At 42.8% G+C, this 16,926-nt stretch overlaps 1 pseudogene; it reads left to right on the top strand.

Annotated features, from left to right (window-relative positions):
* The first annotated feature begins 15,655 nt into the window (after window positions 1–15,655).
* Window positions 15,656–16,652, top strand: LOC126962338 (glyceraldehyde-3-phosphate dehydrogenase-like; annotated as a pseudogene).
* Window positions 16,653–16,926: the final 274 nt, after the last annotated feature.

Raw genomic sequence — 16,926 nt, 5'->3', positions numbered from 1 at the left:
CGCCACGTGGAATTGTGAGTCCATGAAACTTCGTTTTCTTTATAAATTACCCAGTCTCAGGTGTATCTTTATTAGCAGTGTGAAAACAGGCTAATATACTGCTTTTCTGGTATGCATCAGATTAGTCCACCGTGTTCACTGCCTTCTGCAGACTCGATGAACACATGTCAAACCCTCTAAGTAGGATGGGAAGAAAGTACCATAACTCTCTAGCAACTTTTTGAAAAGAAATGCTACAATTTCCAATCATACTTCAACCCCAATCCTCTTACATCTCAGAGGTATGTGAGGGATAAGGGTAATAAAACCGGGCTAGCCATGTCCTTTGCAAGTTTTGCTTGGTTGGCTTCAGCCACCACCAAGATAGAAAGAGTCCCATGAAAGATCCTTATTATTATTATTATAAATTATGCATTTCTTATGATTCCCTCAAGAGCTCCCTTCCCATACCCTTTACTCCCAAGGACTTGAGAGCTTTTATATTTGCATTTAAAGAGAAAACTTTAAGAATTTGAGAAGTGTGTAGGCTGAGCTTTTTATTTATTGTTTAAAATTGTAGCTAACAATTCATTAAAGGTGTATCAATCTTTAAAATTGAGATAGGAAATAAAATAAGAAAAAAAGGGGCATAGCCTCATCAAGGTTATCCCAAATGTGGTGGGGCAGAGATCTACTAACACACTCTATTGATTCACTGATTCCATAAATCAATTTTATGTGCCCCTCCCCTGACCCCGACTTCTCTGACAAACTTCAGCAGACAGCCACAATAGCAAGATTTATATACCTTTTCCTGAGTGAGGGAGAAAAGGAAAGTGAACCATGTGATGTAAATTTTTGAAGAGAGAACTAAGGAAGGGAATAAGGACAGAGCTCTACCATATGTTGTTGGAAATCTGATTTAAAATTTCCCGAACAATTGGAAATAGGGACTAGGAATTACAGCACTCTTTCATTCAAACTCCTAAATTGTGCGAGTTCCAAATTTGGGATTTCTACAAAGCCCTTCAGAAGGACTGAGATACCTATATTTTTCTATCCTTAGGCTCGCCAAAGAAATATGAACAGTCTAAAAAGCAGAATGTACTCCATTTTGAAGTAACAAAATTACTTATTGTTGATGTGTAGTCATTTAAATCATTAGTATTGATTAAACAATAAATTAATTTAGCAAATAATTACTGACTACCTAATATGTTGCTTACACTGTATTAGGGGATTGAGAATACAATGATGAACAAGGAGATTCACCATCACAGAATTTTATAATTTGCCATCAGGAGTCAGATAAATAAAATGGCAGTTAAAATGTGTTGTGACAAAGGCAGGCGAAGTCCAGAGAAGGACAGGACCACATAAGCAGCCCTTAATTCCGACTGGAGCATGGTGGTAGTGCCAAGGAGGCTTCTGGGAGGAAGTGATATTTGCAGTGAAGTCTGGAGGGAGATGAGGAGTTAGTCAGATGCAAAGGAGAGATGAGTATTCAAAGAATACACACACTAAAACATGTAAATAAAGGAGGCCCATTTGAGATGCAGAATTCTTTGATCACCAAAATATAAACTAGATCCTACAATGCAAGCAGATTTTTTTTCTAAAGTATTTGGGGGCAATGCAGAGATAAAGAACAAAGAGCCAGATTGGCATCCAATGTCCCTAAAGATGATGCAGCAACCTTACTGTGCTTGCACGTGTTGGCATCTGTCTCTGATCTATAGCTGCTCTAATGGGAACAGGCATGCCCCACGACCTACTGGGAGTGGAATCTGTTGCTGATGGTCTTAAAAAGGATGCCAACCCAACAGACATAATCCAAGGAGTCAGAGCAGGAGTCAAACTTGAAGATGGAGATGCTTTAAAACCCCATCGCCGTCTTTTTTTTTTTGACATAGCATCTCACTCCGTAGCCCAGGCCGGAGTGCAGTGACATCATCATAGCTCACTGCAGCCCCAAACCTTGGGCTCTAGCTATCCTCCTGCCTCAGTCTCTCAAGTAGCTGGGACTACAAGTGTGTGCCACCACGCCATGCTAATTATCTTTTTTTTTGGTAGAGATGGGTTCTTGCTATGTTGCCTAGGCTGGTCTCAAACTCCTTAACTCAAGCAATCCTTCTGCTTTTACCTCCCAAAGTGCCGGGATTACAGGCATGAGCCACCGTGCCTGGCCTGTGTGTTATTTTTTTCTCTAGAGTAAGAGCAATCCTTAGAAGAAGAGAGGCTGTTTCTAGCCTGACCTAAAGCCTTTTAGAGACTCCTGAGATACTAAAAAATGATGAAATATCAAGTGTTTCCTTGCTAAGAAGTAGATGCTTTTAATGAGTAACATTGCAGTGTAACTGTGCTATTAGCAAGGATTTATTTTTAAAAGCCATTACTTCAGAGGATAGTGATTAAGCATGGGGACACTGGAGCCTGGGCAGCCTGAGTTCAAATTCTGGTCTAGCATTTATTAGCCGTGTGATCTTGGGCACATGATGTGGTCTTTCTGTACCTCAGTTTCCAATCTGTAAAATAGACATAGCAGTGTCTCGTCATAGGGTTTTTGTGAGGGTTAAATGTAAGTCTTAGAGAAGCACCTAGATTCTTACAACAGTTTGCACTATGCAAGTATTAGTTATTATTATTGTTGTTATTGTTTTAATGTACTCCAAGCAGTGTCATCTGGTTGACACTGTTGAGTTTTGTCTTGAATGCCATTTTTTTTTTTTAAACTCTTGTCAGGGTATCTCTATGGTTGTAAGTTCTTTTGCTGATAATTTCAAAATTCTAAGTTTAAGGCCCTTTGTGAGCTGAGTCCTGGGCCAGATGGTATCTTGGCACCCCCTTGTGAAATGGGATGCCTGCCCTGCTTCTGAGAGTGGTAGGGGTTCCACTTCAAACCTCCCACTCAAGGGAGCGCTCTCTCCCTGCCCCCAGTGGCATACAACCTTGGGAGTAGGGCTGTGGCTGGGCTTCCGGGATGAAAATTCAGTGACTAAGGGCAGGGTGGGAAGGGTGAGCCTCCAACGAAAGCTGCAGACACACTGGTTGTTGGATTCAATCATTCAGCTGATCACCAGGGCGTGACTCTTTCTTTCCCTTTAAATGTCAGATTCCGTTCTCCCTCCTGCTAATAGTTAAAAGTGATGGTGTGTCCAATTGGCACAGAACAAATTTTACATTGCTAACAGGTTCCCTGGCACAATGCAAAGGGCCCATGTACCAGTACTTGCAGTACCCACAGAGGGCTGTGGTAATCCCTTTCCCTATATATAGCTGTGACTGTCACCATCCAACCTGCGGGTGGTATGCTGTCGCCACCTGTATACCTTACAGAATTCATGTGTCACCTGACAGCTTCCCGCTGCTGCCCTAGCTAGAGCCCGGTATGTAGGAAGAGTGGCACAAAACTGGCATGGAAGCTGAGTGAGTGGGACTCAGGGTGCAGACAGGGGTGTCCTCACCTCCAAGGTCACACTGAGCTTCGTGGTGACCTTGGCTCTTACCTCATGGTCAGAGCTTTGATGCTGGCACCAACACCCCGACTTAGATGCCTGCTCTGCATCCTGCCAAATCTTGGCCACATTCCAGCGCCACCAATTATCTTGCCCAGCAGCAGTGAGGCGGCAGTCACAACGCAGAGGTGTGTGGGTGGCTGCTTTGTGTTTTTAGGTCTGTGCTACTGGGGATCATTCCTGCAAAATCCCTGCCACTCTTCACCCAGTGTCTGGGGCACTGGCACCTTGGGAGCTTAAAGACATGAACTGCAAATGAAAGGAAGGCATTTAGTTTTGGCAAAACATTCCAAGTCGTTACAATGGCTGTGAGGAGACATTTTAGCAAAGCCTTCTGAGGGGCTGGTGTGCATCATTAGCTGCTGGCAAGCATGCCATTACTTTATGCCTTGCAAGCGTGGGCACCTGAAGAGGTTTGGGCGTAGGATGCCCATTGATTGAGTTATTTTTAGGGCAATTATATTCCTGGTTTCTCTTCCTGTGGGAAAAAAATTACCCATGTCAAGGTAGCATGTTTGAGCACCCTGCATTTCTAATGTGTTTTGCCTGGAGCAGACGATGAGCCTACCCACCACCTGGTGAGGAGAGATGGGTGGACAGGGGGCAGATGAATGCGTTCAGCTCCCTGGACCTCCAAGCCAGAGCAGGCAGGGCATTTGGTCTTGAAGTTTTCAAATTTCTAACTGGGAAGGACAACATTTAAAATTTTTACTGTGACTACTGAGAAAGACCTAAGTAAAACAAAAAAATTCTCCTCTAGCATTTATACTCTGCATATAATCAGGAGGAATTCTCTAAAGAAGTGGCTTCCAAACTACGTTTTTAAATTGGAGGGATTTCTAAAAAAAATGTGAAATCGTATGCTGCATAACATACACCACCACCACCAACAACAGGAAGCCCTCCCTGATGGTCACAGAGGCCACACCAACTCTCCCTCCAGGTACTTGGAGGTGGCTCCACAGATTTCCAACATCCACGGTGGTACCAAACCCTCTCTTTGGTTTGATTTCACGTTATCCCCCTCATTCCCAAAGCTTTCCTGATTTAATCTCTCATATTTGCAAGGGGGCCTTGTCTTTGGGGCAATCAGGTGTCATCAGTGAGTTTTGACACAGAAGCTCCAGGAGCCTGGGCATTTTATTCTGCATGGTTCCAGCGGTGAGACATGGGGTGCATGGAGATCTGAGACTCCTCTCCTCATCTGACTTGGTGATGGCCAGTGCTTGGCAAAGCTTAGTAATTTGTTGAATCATCTGTTATTCGATACATATGCACTGCACGTCTTCTCTATGCTGCCAACATTCCAGATTGAGCTCGCGGATCTTAAATTCTCAAGTGGGAAGAGGAAAGAAATAAGGAGACAAACAAGCCGACAAAAATGATTATTTCAGTTAGTGATAAGTACTATGAAGAGAACAAAGCAGGTTAATAGGATAGAGAGAGATTGACAGGTCAGATGGAGTTGGAGGTGGGAGCTGGGGAGTCGTTCTTCAGATTGGGGCTCAGGGAAGGCTTTACCAAGGAGTAATATTTAAGCTGAAGCCTGAATGGTGAGAAGATATCCAGCTAAGAGAAACCCATGGTATTCCTGGCAGATGAACAACAGGTGCAGCCCATGAGGGGGAACACGCCTGGCTTGTTTGAAGAGCAGAAAGCTGGCTAGTATGACAGAGACCTTAGGGACCAGGGGAACAGTGGCACAAGATGCGGACAGAGGCAATATGGAAGGCCTCATCACACAGGCCAAGGCTAGGCATTTGGGTTTTATTCTAAGAGTAATGAGACTACATTGGAGGATTTTAAGGTTTTCTCTCACCTGAGCCTCATTTCCTTTTTTCAGTGTGTGCAATGAGATCATATCCAAAAGATGTGCAAATTTAGTATTGCCAGCCGGTTAACAACTAAAACCTACAGCTTCAGCACCATAAGACAGTAAAGAAAGAAAGAAAGGAAAAAAAAGAACCCAAAACCAAACAAAAAACAAAAACAAAAACCCCCACAGTTACCACAAATGGACAAAATAATGGGATCCTAAAGAAACTATGAATGCTAGAATTTATTCATTTGACAAATTTTGTTGTTGCTACTCAGTCTAGGCTTTAAGCTGTGTGACCTTAGGCAAGTCACTAACTTCTCTTTGCCTAACTTTTCTCATCTGTAAAAGGGGGAGAATAATAGTACTTACTTCTCTTATAATGTTGTTTTGAGGATAAAATGTTTGTAAAATGTGTAGAACACATGGTAAGCATGATATATGTTTGCTATTATTCTATATGCAAAGGCACAATTGACTGATACATTTGTTCATCTATTTCACAAATATTTCTTGAGTACCTGCCATGTACTTGGTGCTGTATCGAGTGCTGAGTTGCAATTATGAACAGACCAGACTTGGTCCCTACCTGGCACTTGGCTTCTTGCACCTCACTCTATGTAAAAAGTGGCATGGGGTTGCTGAGGAGGGACCCACCAGCTTTGGCCAATGTATGTGGAAAGGGACGAGGAATGGTACAAGGGTTGCTTTATTACACCAGGAACCCTGGGAGTCCAACCCAGGTCCTATCCCCTAGAAGCCCCGCCCTGGACTCTGCAGATAATATTCAAATATAAAGAGAATTTCCTTGGAAGAACCATCTGGTGGCGGTGAGCATGGGTACCCACTGGGTCCTCAGCCTCTGCTGCCCTCTAGTTAACTGACATGAACACTGACACAGCAATAACGCATCCTCCCGCCCTCAAAGAATCCTTTAGAGGCAGTGCTTCTTGTGCAGAAATAAGACCTTTGCAGGAATCAGAATGGGGCCAGCTGCCTTTGGGCCATACTCCTAGGGCCTACAGAAATAACTACCATTGGCATCCATGGTCATGGGTTATATGTTTCTGGAAGATGGCAACCATCATTTCTTTTGATTTGAATTTGGCAATTAAAGTAAGATGGCCCAGTGGTTAATGATTCATCTGGATAATACTTTTAGATAAAGTATTCAAAGGTAAATTCACTTTCTTAGTGTTGTCTAAACTCTCCAGATCGAAAAACCTGAGATAAAGCATGTATGTGCTATTTCTATTAGAGCAGGATGAAGGGACAAAGGAAGAGTGGCAGGCAGGGAGGGAGGGAGCCAATAGGAGGGTGTGTTACCAAGTTGGTCACTGCTAAGTGTTTGATCCCAAGGGACCATCACAACTGTCTTCCGAGAAGCCAAATAAACTGTGTATCCAAATAGTTCATTGGAGAGAAGAAAGAACAATCTGTTCATTGATTGCTGTCTCCCACTGGTCAAAGGTTTTTCCCATGAGGTGTTAACTCCTCCATACTTTCATTTTGCACATGCACAGATGCCAGGGGAGGTGTCATCCCCAGACCTCTGTGTCAAAAGAGAACCCCCAGAGCAAGAAATAGGAAACATCAAGTGCAGGTAAGGCGTGCCCTTTTTACCTATGTGAAGTTGCTCAGAGCCTAATGTAGCATTGGCCTCTGTAGCAGCTGGGACAATGGATAGGTGAGGCTGAGAGAATGTGAAGTGGCCTAAGGAGTATCTGACACATGTTCATTCATTCAACAAGACGTTATCACAGACCTGCTATTTGCCAGGTAAGGTGATAAGAAATGGTGACGCAGAAGTGACCAACACAACACAGGCTCCACTCTCAGGGAACCCACTGTTTTTGGTTGTAAGCTTAAAAGTAGACAAGTATTTAAAATAAGGTCTATTAAAGTAAGTGCTCAGTAGTTATTTGCTGTTATTAGTTTTATTTGTGGCACTGTTGGAAATGAGTAACAGAGCTCCAAGGTATCTCTGTTGGTGACCCGCTCATAAGCCAGGGCACAAAATGATTCCATGATTCTTAAAATAGAGTATATTTAATATATGGTTATCAGAAATGCAATATTAAGCATGACGTTTTACCCTAAGTATGTCAATTTTTAATCCTTAGAGTGCTAAAATGGCAAAAAGAATAGAACACCTGAACAGGTGCCAAATATCGCAAAAGGGAGTTGAGTTTTAGGAAACTGGCTATAAGTCATGTGACCCTATTCCCCTTAAAGAAAAAACTTTCGGAACACAGCTGATTCTCATATTTGTACTGATTGGTTGAATCTTGCCAGGAGAAGAATGTGAATTCAAGTTTAAATTCAGAGCTTCTGCTGACTTAAAAAAAAATAGGGTATGTGCCCCCTTCTATCTTCCTGCTGTACGGTGCAGAGTCTACCGATGGGAATATACCTAGCAAAGAACTTCGTTTATGGAGTCATCTAGATCTGGATTCAAATCCTGGCTTCACATTTTCTAGCTATGTGATCTTGGACAGGTCACTTAATCTGTTGTAAATTTTCTTATTTATACAGGAAGGTTGTTGCGAGGATTAAAGGAGATATGTACAGTACTTAACATAAGGCTACTTATGGATAGAGTGTGAGCTCCATAATAATTAGCTCTTATTAGTTTTATTTTGTGCTGACAATGCACAATACATCTGTTAGCTCCTTTCTCGGGGATTTCTGCTCTATGTTCACAAGCCAGGATGAATGGGTGGGAATGTGACATGGTTAAAGTTCAGCTGTAACAATTGGACAAACAATATTGACTTAAACATGGTAGAAATATATTTCCCTTTTACTATAAAGTCAGAAAGTAGGCTCTCTTTCATGAAATCCCCAGAAATTGGCACCTAGTCTACTGTGTGGCCTCCATTTCCCAGTCATCTCATGGTCCAATATGGTGGTTCTAATTCTAGCCATTAGGTTTTCATTCCAGCCAATGGGAAGGAGGAAGGAGATTGAATAGGACAAAGAATGATGCCGGCTATTTCTTTAAGAAGGTGCTGCATGAACTTCTGTTTACATCTCATTGGCCAACATGTAGTTCCACGGCTTCACCTAGCTGCCAGGGAATATGTATTATTCCGGGTAGCTGTCCAGCTAAAATTTTTATTACTATGGAAAAGAGAGAGAATGGACAGTAGGGGCCAATTATCAGACTGTCACAGAGAGCCACTTTCTGGGGCAGCCAATGTGGGGAGACTTTTGGGAGTCTGATGGACCTTAATGACACAGGGAAAAGTAATGATTAAAAGTAGTTGGTGTCTGATAAATTTGATCTTATCAAGAAAATATCATCAAGAATTACTCTAATACTATAAGGGGTCCATCCCTGCTTGCTGACCAACAACCCCTCAATATATTGTCCACTGCAATAGCACTGGCAACTTGTGACAATAGAGCATTTGAAATGTGGCTGGTCCGCATTGAGATGTGCTGTAAGTGTAACATACACACTAGATTTTGAAGACTTAGTATAAAAAGTGTAAAATAAGGCTGGGCGTGGTGGCTCACGCTTGTAATCCCAGCACTTTGGGAGGCCGAGGCAGGTGGATCACCTGAGGTCGGGAGTTCAAGACCAGCCTGACCAACATGGAGAAACCCCGTCTCTACTAAAAATACAAAATTAGCCGGGATGGTGGCACATGCCTGTAATCCCAGCTACTCGGGAGGCTGAGGCAGGAGAATTGCTTGAACCCGGGAGGCGGAGGTTGCGGTGAGCCGAGATCGTGCCATTGCACTCCAACCTGGGCAAAAAGAGTGAAACTCTGTCTCAAAAAAAAAAGTGTAAAATAGCTCATTAAGCTTTATCATGCCTACATGCTGAAGTGATATATTGTCTATATTGAATTAAATAAATTATATCATTAAAATTAATTTCACCTGCTTATTTTTACTTTTTATTTTATTTTATTTTATTTTGAGACAGGGTCTCGCTGTCACCCAGGCTGGAGTGCAGTGGTGTGATCTCAACTCACTGCAACCTCCACCTCTCGGGCTCAAGCCATCCTACCACCTCAGCCTACCATGTAACTAGGACCACAGGTGTGCAACACCATGCCTGGCTAAATTTTTGTATTTTTTTTTTTTTTGGAGACGGGGTTTCATCGTGTTGCCCAGGCTGGTCTCGAACTCCTGGATTCAAGCGATCTGCCTACCTCAGCCTCCCAAAGTGCTGGAATTACAGACATGTGCCATTGCCCTGTCGTATTTTTACTTTTTAATTTAAAATTACATATGTTGATTGTGTTATATTTTTACTGGAAAACACTGACTGTTCTAAGTCTAATAGAGCCTGTGTCCTCAGAAAGCAGGTTCTATATAGTCCTGAGAGGGATCGCTCTCTGAATGACTGATTAAATGGATGACAAATTCTCTGACATGGGATTCAAAGATCAAGATTTTGGTAACATGCTTGGAAGTGCTGTCTGAGGGAGATGGTTCTGTGTTCCTTGCCCTTCAATAGGCTTGTCCCCACAGGGGAGATATCTCAATGTCACCACACCCAAGAGCATCTGAGTGGACTCCACCTCATGCTACGGCTCTAGTTCAAGGAACCATTCTAAGATTCCATTTTAGGATTACTTTTAGCATTTCTAGAATATTTTCCACATAGTGAGAAACTGGCTAATATCGCAAGTGATCTCCTGGGGAGGGGTGACATGTCTGAATTTTAACTTAGAAAATTGGAATGTTAAGGAAATATATTTGCCAATCTAGTCTGCGTATTTTTATTTCTCTTCCTGTCAAGGATCCTTAATTATCCAGCACAGTGGTTCTAGTGGCAGCATCAGTATCACTAGGGAGCTTGTTAGAAATGCAAGTTCTCAGGCCCTACCCCAGACCTAATGGATCAGAAACTGTGGTGGGGCCCTGTGGCTCATGCCTGTAATACTAGCACTTTGGAAGGCTGAGGAGGGAGGGGATCCCTTGAAGCCGGGAGTTTGAGATCAGCCTGGGTGACAAAGTGAGATGCCATCTTTACAGAAATTTAAGAAAAATCTCAAAAAAAAAAAAAAAGGTGGCTGGATGTGGTGGCACATGCCTGTAGTCCCAGCTACTCAGGAGGCTAAGGTAGGAGGATCGCTTGAGCACAGGAGGTCAAGGCTGCAGTGAGTTATGATTGAGCCAGTCCTGGGTGTTTTAACAAGCCCTCCAAATGATTTGATTTAAATTAGTTTGAGAACCATTAGTTTAAAGCTATAGTTTTCTTGCCACATGTATCTTCACCCCCCATAATGCATATTCAGTTTATTTTGAAGTTAAAGGGTCATCCTGTTGAATGCTGCATATTCTGAGGAGATATACCATGAGAGGACAGTGTATGCAGGAATTGTTACTTCTAGGCTGTAAATAAATGTGATATTACATTTCTTGCTGGTTTCTAAGTCAGTAAAATTTGGTAAGAAAAATAGTTTTGAAAAAAATCTAAAAAATAGAGGCAATGGAGGCTGTGTTTTGGGGTTTGAGTCTCCTTAGCCCACTTCACCCAAACCTCACTGCTGAGTCCCACTCCTGGGTTTCCTGGAATTCCACCCTGGAAGCAGCCATGGCTGTGAGCAGCCAATCTGTCCATGCTCTACTTGTTAGCTCTGGTGGCCACCCCATCTTCCCATCTGCTTGCAGCCTCTGTTCCTCATCTCTCCACTCCCCATCCTGATTCCTATCTCTGAGTGGCACCTTCTCTAAGCTGTATTCACTTTCACTTTTAGTCACGGTGAGCAGTTTCCCGCTACAGGGCCTTACCCTTTCCTAATCTCTTAAGTCTGTCCTCAACTCCACGGATATTCAAACTTTGTTCTTCTTCCAAGGCACAGATTCTGTAACTCCGCTCTTGAAATTGGATGTGTCATGACAGGTTCAGCCAGCAGCAGCAGCAGGGGAAATATCTGGCACCATCCGTCACTGAACACTTGGGAAGACAGACGACAGGCACAGACAATGGCCCACATCCCTGCTTGCTGACCAGCTGCCCCTCAAGCCCACCATGGGGGACTGATCTTTGCCCCAGAAACTCTTAGTGCTCTTGAGTTTCTTGAGCTGCTGATGGAAAGTGCTGCGTCCCCGGCACTCCTGCTAGCAAGCCTTCTTGCCCTTTGGGACGGGGATTAGGTAGGATGGGTGGGGCAGGGATGGGATGTTAGTGGATCTGAAAACTGATGCCTTGGCCTTTCCAGCTCTTTCGTGACAGGCATCAACAATGTGTACAGCATTTTAGAGTCTACAAACCACCTTCATTTAGCATCATTTACAAAGCCTCGCAACCACTCTAAGCGGGGAGCAAGGAGTTATCATCATCACTGTTTTACAGATGAGATAGTGGAGAACCGGAAGGTTGCCATCTTTCTCCCAGGGGGGCTCAAACAATAAAAGCAAAGTTGGGCTTATATCCAGGTTTTATGTCAACTTGACCTTTAGTTTACCAGCTCCGCCTTGCTAAGTGGATAAAATCTCACATTAACAAATCCCTAAGGACCTCTCAACAGCTTTGTTCAGTGAAGATTTGACATAGTAAATGCATTTATGGCAATCACACTCGTATTCAGTTTACAAATGGCAGTGAAATCCATGACTTTAGGTAATCTCTATAATGACCTTATGTAGAAGCTTTTTTTACTCTTGTTTTACACATGAGAAAACTCACACTCAGGAAGGATGAGTAACTTGCTCAAGATTACACAGCTACCTAGTATCACGGATGAATGTCAGTTTTCCTCACAATAGAACCTCTGTCCACTATGTACAGCTCCCCTCTGCTATGAATTCTAAACTGAAAAAAAAAAAAAAAAAAAAAAAAAGGAGATGAACAAACATAGTGAGGCAGGTTTCCCAAACCATTTCTGTTTAGAAACATAGATGCTTGGGTTTCTCCCCTATCCTTCCACAAACTCTCCCAAGCTCTAGGGGTGGTAGCAGGTAACCCAAGTGATGCTTCTGATTGGCTGAGGCTGGGAGCTTCTGATTGGCTGAAGCTGGGAAACGTGCTATAGGGGAAAGATGCACGCAGAATACTGCAATTTAGTTTCCTCTAAACACCTCAATTTTTTCATATGGGGGTGTTTTCTTTGGATGAGTGTTTTGGGTAGGCCTTTGGGTAGGAAGTCATTGGAAGGACTGTGACCATTAGATCTTTTCAGGCCTATAATCCTAGCACTTTGGGAGGCGGAGGTAGGAGGATTGCTTGAGCCCGGGAATTTGAGACCAGCCTGGGCAACATGGCAAGACCCTGTCTCTACAAATAATAATAATAAAAATAGCCGGATGTGGTGGTGCCCGTTTGCGATCCCAGCTACTCAGGAGGTTGAGGTGGGGGGATCATTTGAGCCCAGGAGTTTGAGGCTGCAGTTAGCTGGGTTCATGCCACTGCACTGTAGCCTGGATGACGAAGAGAGACGCTGTCTCAAAAATTTATTTTTATCTTTATTTTTAGAGGTGAGGTCTCGCTCTGTCACCCAGGCTAGACTGGAACTCCTGGGCTCAAGTGATGCTGTCACCTCAGTCTTCCAGGTAGCTGGGGCTACAGGTATGCTACTGCTCCTGGATCCTATTCTTTAGTGTTTATGCACAATTTCTTATTCATCAGATGTTTGGCTTTCCTGTATAGCAACATGACTCTAATGAAATTTCGTCTGGTGAAACACTGACCTTGTTAAGATAATTTTAGATTCAAATTGCATCCTCTAAGGGCTAGCCATATCTTCCATCTTGCAAATTCCACGTAGTACCAGGAGTCACAACTCTTCTGAAAACAGACATCAGTTGTTAAATTGGTTCTTAAATATTTCCTGTCAAGGATTCTCATTGTCAGAAGACTCTAGAATCTTCAATCAGCATCAGCATCATCTGGGAGCTTGTTAGAAATGAAGCAGCTCAGGCGCTGCTTCAGTTGTCCCGAATGAGAAACTGCATTTAACAAGATCCTCAGGTGATTCACATGCACCTTTAACATTTGGGACACATGTTTTAGAATACCTTTTCATTTAGTTACATACAGTTACAACTTACTGTCTCTCAAGGGAGGTACTTAAAATTTGTTTTAATTTTAAATTTAGGGGGTTACATGTATGGGTTAGTTATAAGGGTATATTGCATGATGCTGAGGTTTGGGCTTCCGATCCCATCACCCATATCGTGAACATAGTACCGAATAAGAAGTGTTTCAGTCCTTCTCCAACTTCCTCCCTCCCTCTCCCACTTTTGGAGTTCCTAGTGTCTATTGTTTCCATCTTTATGTCTCTGTAGCTCCAATCTTTAGCTCCTGCTTATCGGTGGGAACATTCATATTTGGTTTTCTGTTCCTGTGTTAATTCACTTAGGATAGGCCGGGTGCAGTGGCTCACGCTTATCTATAATCCCAGCACTTTGGGAGGCAGAGGCAGGCAGATCACTTGAGGTCAGGAGTTCAAGACCAGGCCGGCCAACATGGTGAAACCTGTCTCTATTAAAAATACAAAAATTAGCTAGGTGTGTTGGCAGATGCCTGTAATCCCAGCTACTTGGGAGGCTGAGGCAGGAGAATCGTTTGAATCCGGGAAGGAGAGGTTGCAGTGCCCACTCCAGCCTGGGCAATAAGAGTGAAACTCTGTCTCAAAAAGCAAACAAAAAAATTCACATAGGATAATGGCCTCCAGCTATTATGGTTGTGTAGTATTCACAGCTACGATGGACACCCACTCTTTTGCCTTCAGTGCTGGGGCTGTGAATGGTTTATGGTTTGTAGTATTCCGTGGTGTGTATGTAACACATTTTCTTTATCCAATTCACTGTTGATGGTTACCTAGGTTGATTCCATATCTTGCTATCGTGACTAGTGCTGTGAAAAACAAATGAATATAGGTGTCTTTTTGGTAGAGCAATTTATTTTCTTTTGGGCATATACCTAGCAATGGGATTGCTGAGTCAAATGGTAATTCTACTTTTAGTTCTTTGAGAAATCTCCAAACTGCTTTCTACAGGGGCTGAGCTAATTTACATTCCCACCAACAGTGCATAAACATTCCCAGGGAAGTACTTTACATTTGTTTTCTGTGGTCCTCACAACAACCCTTCAGGGAAACTATTATTATCCCCAATCCCCAAAAAGGAAACTGGTTTTGAGAGATTTAATCACTTGACCAATTAGTAGTTAGTGGCTAAAATGGAATTAAAACTAGATCTGTCTACTCCTTGCAATATTTGCCTTAATACGTTTTCTTTCTTTCCTTTCTCAAGCCTCTTTATTAAGTCAGTTTCCAACCCCCGGCAATGTCTCCAGGTCTCTTTGAAGGTGGCATGGTAAGAAAGCAAACAATAAATAAGAAACAAAATTTTATATTAAAGTATTGTGAATAAAAATTGTAATTTGTTTGTGGGAATGTAAATTGGCACAACTATTATGGAAAACAGTATGGAGGTTCCTAAAAAAGTTAAAAATAGAACTACCATGTGATTCAGCAATCCCACTACTAGGTACATATCCAAGGAATATGAAATAAGTGTGGTGAAGAGATATCTGCACTCCTGTGTTCATTGCAGTACTATTCACAATAGCCAGGATATGGAATCAACTTAAGTGTCCTTCAATAGATTAATGGACAAAGAAAATGTAGCACATATAAACAATGGAATACCATTAGCCTTTGAAAAAAGGAAATCCTGTTATTTTTTGTGACAACTGGATGAACCTGGAGGACATTATGTTAAGTGAAATAAGCAGGCATAGAAAGACAAATATTACATGTCCTCACTTACAGTGGAGTGTGAAAAAGGTGACTTCATAGAAGCAGAGAGTAAAATGGTAGAGGCAAAGGAAGGGGGATTGGGGAGATGTTGGTCAAATGACAGAAAATTTTAGTTAGGAAGAATGAATTCAAGATATCTAAGTGCATCATGATGAAAAAAAGTCTATTAAAATTAAAAATCTGGAACAAATATATTGTTTGTGTATGCATTTGTAACACATTTGTAAACATGACAAAAATGCTAACAACCCTAATATATAAAGGGTGTTTATACACCAATAAAAGCACTTTCATAGAAAAGATGAAAGACCAATTAACATGAAGAACCTCACTAGCAATCAAAAATATAAAGGGGAGATATCTTTTTTACTCCATAAATTGGCAAAGATTTAAAAGAAAAGGTAAAACCCAATGTAGGTGAGAATGAGAGCAATAGATCCCCAAATTTTCTATTATTAAAAATGGTGTTTTAGAAGAATACTTAACGAAAAGGAAAGACACTTGCCATATATTAGTAAGAAAGGCATGTAGAAAATGTATACAATTACTCTCTGCTCCTCCTGTTAGACAGACAGCTGCATCTTCTCATGCAGCACCAGCTGTATCCCTGAGACACCATGGTGAAGGTGAAGGCCAGAGTAAATGGATTTGGCCATGTTGGGTGTCTGGTCATCAGGGCTGCTTTTAACTTTGGCAAAGTGGATGCTGTCACCATCAATGACCCCTTTGTTGACTTCAACTACATGATCCACATGGTCCAGTATGATTCCACCCATGGCAAGTTCCATGGCACCATTAAAGCTGAGAGCAGGAAGTTTGTCATCGGTGGAAATCCCATTACCATCTTCTAAGAGCGAGGTCCCACCAAAATCAAATGGGATGATGCTGGTGCTGATTATGTTGTGTAGTCCACCGGCATCTTCAATACCATGAGAAGGCTGGAGATGTCTTAGAAGAGGGAGCCAAAAGGGCCATCATCCTTGCCCTTTCTGCTGACCCCCCTTTTTCATGATAGGCATGAATCATGAGTAGTACAAAAACAGCCTCAAGATCATCAGCAATGCCTCCTGTACCACCAACTGCTTAGCCCCCCTGGCCAAGGTCATCCATGACAACTTTGGCATGGAAGAACTTATAACTACAGTCCATGCAATCACAGCCACCCTACCCTGGATGGTCCCTCTGGGAAACTGTGGCACAATGGCCACGGGGCTCTCCAGGACATCATCCCTGCATCTACTAGTGGTGCCAAGGCTATGGGTAAGGTTACCCCTGAGCTGAATGGGAAGCTCATTGGCATGGCCTTCCATGTCCCCACTACCAACGTGTTGGTCATGGACTTGACTTGCCATCTGGAGAGACCTGCCAAATATGATGACATCAAGAAGGTGGTAAAGCAGGAATTGCAGGCCCCCTCAAGGGCATCCTGGGCTACACGAGCACCAGGTTGTCTCCTCTGACTTTAACAGCAACACCCACTCATCTGCCTTCAATGCTGGGGCTGGCATTGCCCTCAACAATCACTTTGTCAAGCTCATTTCCTGGTATGACAATGAATTTGGCTACCGCAGCAGGGTGGTGGACCTCATAGCCCACAAAACCTCCAAGGAGTAAGACCCCTGACCACCAGCTGCAGTGAGAGCACGAGAGGAAGAGAGAGGCCCGCAGCTGCTAGGGAGTCCCTGCCACACTCAGTTCCCCACCACACCGAAAATCTCCCCTCCCCACAATTTCCACACAGAACCCCCTGAAGAGGGAGGGGCCTAGGAAGCCCACTTTGTCATATACTATCAATAAAGTCCCCTGTACTCAAAAAATTAATTAACTAATGAATCAAAATATATTGAATACTAACATTATGCTAAGGAGAATCAATTTCTGCTTGTTT

The sequence above is a fragment of the Macaca thibetana genome, chromosome 9, assembly GCF_024542745.1.
Source record: "Macaca thibetana thibetana isolate TM-01 chromosome 9, ASM2454274v1, whole genome shotgun sequence".
Taxonomy (NCBI): domain Eukaryota; kingdom Metazoa; phylum Chordata; class Mammalia; order Primates; family Cercopithecidae; genus Macaca; species Macaca thibetana.
This window is presented reverse-complemented; position numbering and strand designations above follow the sequence as displayed.